The following is a 6618-nucleotide window of genomic DNA, read 5'->3' as shown; positions in this document are numbered from 1 at the left end:
TATTTATTTCTGTCTTTGTATGATTATAATTGCTCATATTTAATGTTTTATATTTATTTTCACTTTTGTATCGCTATATTCCTCATATTAAATGTTTTATATTTATGAAGAATTATAATCATATAGAAATAAATATAATATTTCCATTTTCTACAAATAACTTTAAATGCGAACTTCCTTTATCCAACCCAAAATGACGTAGTTTTTAGGTGACTACATCAATGTTTATATGCAGTCAAATTACAAATCATTTTGTCATATATATATATATATATATATATATATATATATATATATATATATATAGGAAGGTTATACTTACAACCTTTTTTTTACAACCTCTTACAATCATATCTTAACACCGTTGATTTCTGCCAATCAACGGTTATCATTTTCGCAAATTAAACTCATTAATTAATTACTAATTCACAATAAATGATAACCTTTGGTAGGCAGAAATTAACGGTGTTAAGATATAGTTGTAAAAGTATAAATTTGTTTATTTTATATTTTTTTTTTTATAAATCTGGTTTTCAACGGAATTTGTACTCCGTCGAAGGTTCTGGAATAAAATAAATTTCAAGATACATTTTTGTGAAATTTTCTCACTTTCCTCCCAAACTTTTTCAGCCATATTGTGACTGGACTATCATTATTGTTGCTTTCCCCTAAAAAATTTAACTATCCCTCTTCTTTGAAACACGTTCGGGAGTTCACTCTCAATTGGGGGCATTGCTTTTTTTCTCTTCAAGTCTTACCATGTGACCCGCAACAGCAACGATCTCACTCTCTGCTCCCAGATTGTGAAGGTTTGCGATGCTACTTCTGTTGATTCTAGGTTCTCTCTCTCTCTAAAATTACTACCCCTTTACCATGTTTTATGTTTCTGTGTGGTCGATAGGTGTAAAGGTTTAAACTTGGAATGAATAAATGAATTCCGTCGACAGGGTTTGTGTGCTCTTGGGGCTGTGGCTGCAAAACATGTTGATGAATAAATGATTTCGTGTGGTACTACCTGGCTCATTTCGAAAGGGTATTAAAGTTGAATTGCATTTGTTTATTTATTTGGAGGTTATTATTGTGGTGGTGCTGATTTGGGTTGAAATGAGACAATTGGAAAGCTATTAATTTACAACTAATTGAAACACTGGTAACTTGACCTTTTATAAGACCTCAATTTTCAATTTTGAAGGTGGGTTTTTCAAATTAGGCATTTTGGGTACATGGGTTTTGCTTTTTATGTCTTGTTTCAGCTTATGTCTAGAGAGGAATCTAGGAAGTGGTTTACTGTGACCTATAGAGATCACTTTGTGAGGGACATATAGTTTGACACGTCTACTTCTTGTTCTAGCTAAGTTAACCGCAACTTAATCATTCTAGGGACAATCTGCAATATCAGTGGATGACACATTGAAAATCATAGCCTGCAGGTGAATTAAATTTACTTATGTGTACTCCATTTCTTTTTCTTTTCTAAAAAACAGCAAGAAGTTCTTAATTGCCATGTGATTTTATTAATGATGTCCTTTGGTGTTGTTAAGTTTCTTAACTTCTTTTGTGGCTATACTGTTTAATTATGTGATCGTTCAAAAGATATTTTAATTTTAAAGCAATGCCTTTATAGGTGCAGCTTTGAAGAAAATAGATGATGCAAAAGGCATCACTGTGCGATTTGTTATTGGAAGAAGGTTTAAATTCTTACTTTTAAACTTGTTGGGGTTTTGTTCGGGGGATAGGGGGACCCAGGATTCAATTTTAACCACTTATGAATTACATATAATTTTGCAGTGCAAATCGTGGGGATAGTATGGATAAGGATATTGATTGTGAGAATAGGCTGAGTAATGACTTCCTAATTCTTGTATGTTTAACTACTTTAAACAGCATATTTTAAAGGATGCAATTTAAGTATACCTCTGGCATTCACGTTTCTGTAAAAAAGGCATATCTTTGTTTTTGAAAATTGCCATTTTCTTTCAACTAATTTTGATTTATTTATTGGTGGTTTAGGAGATGTTGTGCATATAAGCCTGTAAGGAATTGTTTACTTTTAATGTTCAGTCTCATTATTGGCTTTGTCAATGTTGTAGAAAATTATCAGCTATAAGCTTTGTCTGTTAACTTTTTAAGTTATTTGTATGCTCTCTTGCAGTTGTATGTGAGAAAATTCAATATGATGGCTTTAAAGTAGCTATGAAACTAGGGAGTACTTTTCTGTCATCTTTATTGTTCCTGACAAGGGTCTAAAAAAGCCAATTTATACATTTGCTCGTTTGAAGAAGGGAGAAGTTCTGTATCTGGTGACCCACTCCATGTAAGTAATTTTTACATGTAAGTTCTTGTCCATTTTGAGTGATCTATATGTCAACTGTTATAGGCTTCATATTTTATTTCCCTTTTAAAAAATCTATCTACATTAGCTATTAAGGGCCATATGCAATTGTGATATTCCTATAAATGTGAAACCGTATTGGATTGTCACCCTCTTACAGTAATTGCTTCTTAATATCTTTCTGGGAAGTCTAGTTAAAGTTGTGAATAAACTGTACTTATATGAGTCTTTTCTTTGTAGATATGAGCTCTGATATACCGGAGACAATTAGTTATTATAATAAAGGTTCAAGATTGACTCACGTATTAACTTATTGATTAAATGGGATTTATATAATAATTAGTTAATCTGTCTTCATATGTAAAATCAGACTATATGTTTCTACATATAGTTTAACTTTTTAATCTATTTTTCCTTAAAAAATAATATATGTTATTCTTAATTTCTTTTCTTTTAAGAATTAAATTTATAATTCTTTTAAATTATAAATATATATATATTCAAAATTAATTTTTTAGTCTTCCCTCCTAACTTTAATTCCTTTAAACTTTGAATTAAAATACTTTTAAATTGATTATATATTTATTCAATTTTAAATTCTTTTTTCGTTTCATCTATATAAATTGAATTTTACTTGAATTAATTATGCATATTTCATTTATAATTTTAGATATATTTAATTTTACCTAACTAGATACCTACATATTCTATGTTATGAAGATGAGGTTCATAAAAGAACCTATACTAATACTATGTGTGTGACACGACTTATTTTATAACCACATAGGATATAAGAATATTGGATTTATTGTATGACAAATGTATACAAGTTAGATCCATGCTTGATATGGATAAATTAATATTTTACTGAATTCTATGTGTTTCTTTCTTGACTCGTATATGAATATATACAGATATGACACTAATATTAAAAGAAAACTTAAATTTGAAAGAAAGAAAATAAAAAAATGACAATATATTCTAATTTGAAAGCTAAACGGATGATGAGAAAAACAAGTTCACTCTAAATCCTTAGATTATTGATATATTCGTCAAATCTTTTCAAAATTATTTAATAGTTAGTATCTTATACTTATTATAGCACTAATAATCATCAAGGTCACGATAAGTTATTTTATTCAGTGTTATTAAAACCGGCCGAGCGGTCCGATTATGACATTGGACCGCTTAAGTAATAGACCCGGCATTGACCCAGTGACCCGGTCATAAACCGCGGTTCAACCGGTACTGGTTTTCTCTTCAAACCGGTTTTTCAAAATTAGTTACAAAATCTTTTTTTGCAACAAGTGGGATTCAAACCCAGTACCTTGGAGTGAGGAGAGCCATTTCCTACCACTACGCCACCATCACTTGTTGAATAATTTACACCATTTAATATATTTATTATATAACTTTTAAGTTAAGAGAATTATTTCAAAAACCCCATGTAATGGGATTCGAACCTCTTACATTAAGGATAAACAACATAGCAAATATCACTAAACTACATCAGGTTATTGTGTAGATGGCACCATTTAATATATTTATTATATAATTAAGTATAAAATATAAATTTATATATATATCCGGTTCATGCGGTTCAACCAGTGACTCACCGGTTAAACCATTGACCCAGTGACCCGGTACTTCGACCGGGTCAATGACCGGTCCGGTTCTAATAACATTGATTTTATTAGGCGCATAGGCATTTAATATATTTTATCTATAATTGTGGTAATTTTTCATTTCATATACTTTTGTTAATTACATTTTGGATGGCTGGTTACAAGGCATAACATTATTCCATGGTCTTTTTGTATTTTTTTTAAGACAATTCTATTGTTTTAGTTAGATTTGTGGGTAAGGTGTATAGTTGTGATTAGAGCTGGTGGTTGAGAAATTCTGAGCCTAATTATAATTTACTTGGTTCTTAGGTTCGAGTTTGACCAAATCTCAAGCTTGAGCTGATCAAATATTCATTCGCGTTTTGCGATATCTCAAATTTGGTTTTGTAGCCTGAACCTCACACAGATGAGGTATGTGCTCAGGTCATTTTAGTTCCCGAAGGGTAAGATTGATGAATTAGCATTTATGTCTACTATTTCTTAACAGTAAGATTTGATGGGCCATTATCACATTGTGTACATGAAAGTTTTCCATTTAGCTCTATGTAGCCTACTCTCCACAATAGTGTTCATGATAGAAGTTCCACCTGGATATTGAATTGAAATCCATGATTTAATACTATTCTTTTTGTAGATTATTTTGTGACTGGGCCCAAAGATCTAGAAGTGGAATTCTTTCCATAATTGGATTAAGTTTTGGTAAGCTTTCAACCATATTTTTTGATGAGTTTTCCTTTCTGTCTTTTCCTATTATTTATAATGTGTTGAATCATTTTCAATTTATTTACTGATCATTTCAAAGCCATAAATGTTCAATTCTACTTAAATACATTTATTATGGATTATGCATATGAATTGTTTTTTTTTTTTCAGAACTTGGTACTGCGGGATGGAAATTTTGGGATAAGATTGAAAAATGTGCTTATTGTCAAGGAAGCTGATACATAGTTCAATTTTTGTCATTTGAAGGATGAGCAATTGGAAGACTGCACCACAAATAAATTAGTGCCAATTTTAATTTATATTATACATATACAAGAATTCTGAAGTCAGTTTTGCTTTGTGTATTGATTTGTTAATTTTTATTTATTAATTTTTTAAGGTTACAATATATACTTATTGTACACCACTATCTAACTAATTGTATAAGTCTTTTTTATTATTTAGCTTAATATCATGATATGAACTTTTGTTCATTTAATATAATGATCAAGGACATTTAATTTTGATATGTTGTTTAAATTAATTATATTTTTTTATCAAGTGCATCATAGAAAATTGGTATTAATTTTGTAGACAGAAATTTTTTACAAAAATTCTAAAATTTTTCGATGAGATTTGTTTTCCGTAAAAAAATTTTAAATCAGTTTGCGACATAAATTCATTAATTTTTTGTGCAAAATTTTCGACGGAATTCGTTTTTTGTCGAAAATCATACCAACAATTTTTGACAGAATTTCATTGATTTTTCGTTGCAAATTTTTACGGAATTTGTTTTTCGTCAAAAATTTTGACATCAGTTTTCGATGAAATTTTATTGATTTTCTGTCGAAAATTTTCAATGGAATTTGTTTTTCGTTGAAAACCATTACAACAATTTTCGACGAAATTTCATTGATTTTTCGTTGCAAATTTTTGACAGAATTTATTTTTCGTCGAAATTTTTTACATCAGTTTTCGACAAAATTTCATTGATTTTCCGTAAAAAAAATTCAACGGAATTCGTTTTTCGTCGAAAACCATCACAACAATTTTCGACGGAATTCCATTGATTTTTCGTCCAAAATGAAGTTTTCGACGAAATTTATACCATTTTCGACAAAATTTTTCCGTCGAAAAAATGGACTTTTTTAGTAGAAGTAAAAATTTGAAACCATAGGGAGTTAAATGACAAAATATCCAAGCATAGCCGGTCTAACTGATAAGTTTAAAACCACAAGGAGTCAAATGATAAATCACAAAATCACAATGGGTGAAAATGAAGTTTTCTCTAAAATAAAATAGAAAAAAATAACTAGCATGTTGGGAACAGTGACTAAAATATTATGTTTAGTCAAAAAATTTATCCAAATGCCACGCGAACAATATTTTTTACCAGACTGCCACGTGTCGTAATTCGCTACCACTGGTAGCGAATTTCGTGGTCAATGATTTCGTGACACGTGGTCATATTGCAGACCAAATTCGCTACCACTGATAGCAAATTATGACACGTCAGCTTTTTCCTGCGAAAGTGAGCTACGTGTCATAAAATCATTGGCGAACGTAATTTTCTACCAGTCATAGCGAATTATGCTTATGTGGCAGTCTGGTAAAAAGTACTTGCATGACATTTGAATAAATATTTTGTCAAAAGATGACATTTGATTACTGTTCCAGCATGTTACTCATGCTTGCAAGTTCCACACACGATATTAAGTAAAATATTTACGCTTAGTTAAGAAGAGATTATACTTCTTAGTTCGAGATAAATGCTGAGTAAAATATTTAAGCTTACAGGATACATAAAAAATAAAAGGGAACAAATCATCTCTTGATGACTTACTCATATGCAGGCCTCATATATTGTGCCTTGACCTAGGGGTGTTGGTGGTCTGGATTGGATCGGATTTGGAAACAAAACTTATCCGATTCAATCTCTTTGGTTTGATCATGTAATCA

General features: G+C 30.2%; 1 long non-coding RNA gene across 5 annotated transcripts; it reads left to right on the top strand.

Moving 5' to 3' along the window:
- Positions 1-655: 655 nt before the first annotated feature.
- LOC133288838 (uncharacterized) lies at positions 656-5089 on the top strand. Of its 5 annotated transcripts, XR_009748406.1 has the most exons (7): positions 656-809; positions 902-1033; positions 1381-1430; positions 2153-2314; positions 4267-4368; positions 4592-4656; positions 4831-5089. It is a non-coding gene; the product is annotated as an uncharacterized LOC133288838 (long non-coding RNA). The 5 variants fall into 5 exon arrangements; XR_009748407.1 differs by lacking the exon at positions 1381-1430; XR_009748404.1 differs by having other exon boundaries at positions 1381-2314.
- Positions 5090-6618: the final 1529 nt, after the last annotated feature.

Source organism: Gastrolobium bilobum, unplaced genomic scaffold, assembly GCF_033153095.1.
Source record: "Gastrolobium bilobum isolate Gb01-03AN ecotype WA unplaced genomic scaffold, APGP_CSIRO_Gbil_v1 utg2264, whole genome shotgun sequence".
Taxonomy (NCBI): Eukaryota; Viridiplantae; Streptophyta; class Magnoliopsida; order Fabales; family Fabaceae; genus Gastrolobium; species Gastrolobium bilobum.
Note: the sequence above shows the minus strand (reverse complement) of the source record. Positions and strands in the feature narration are given on the sequence as shown.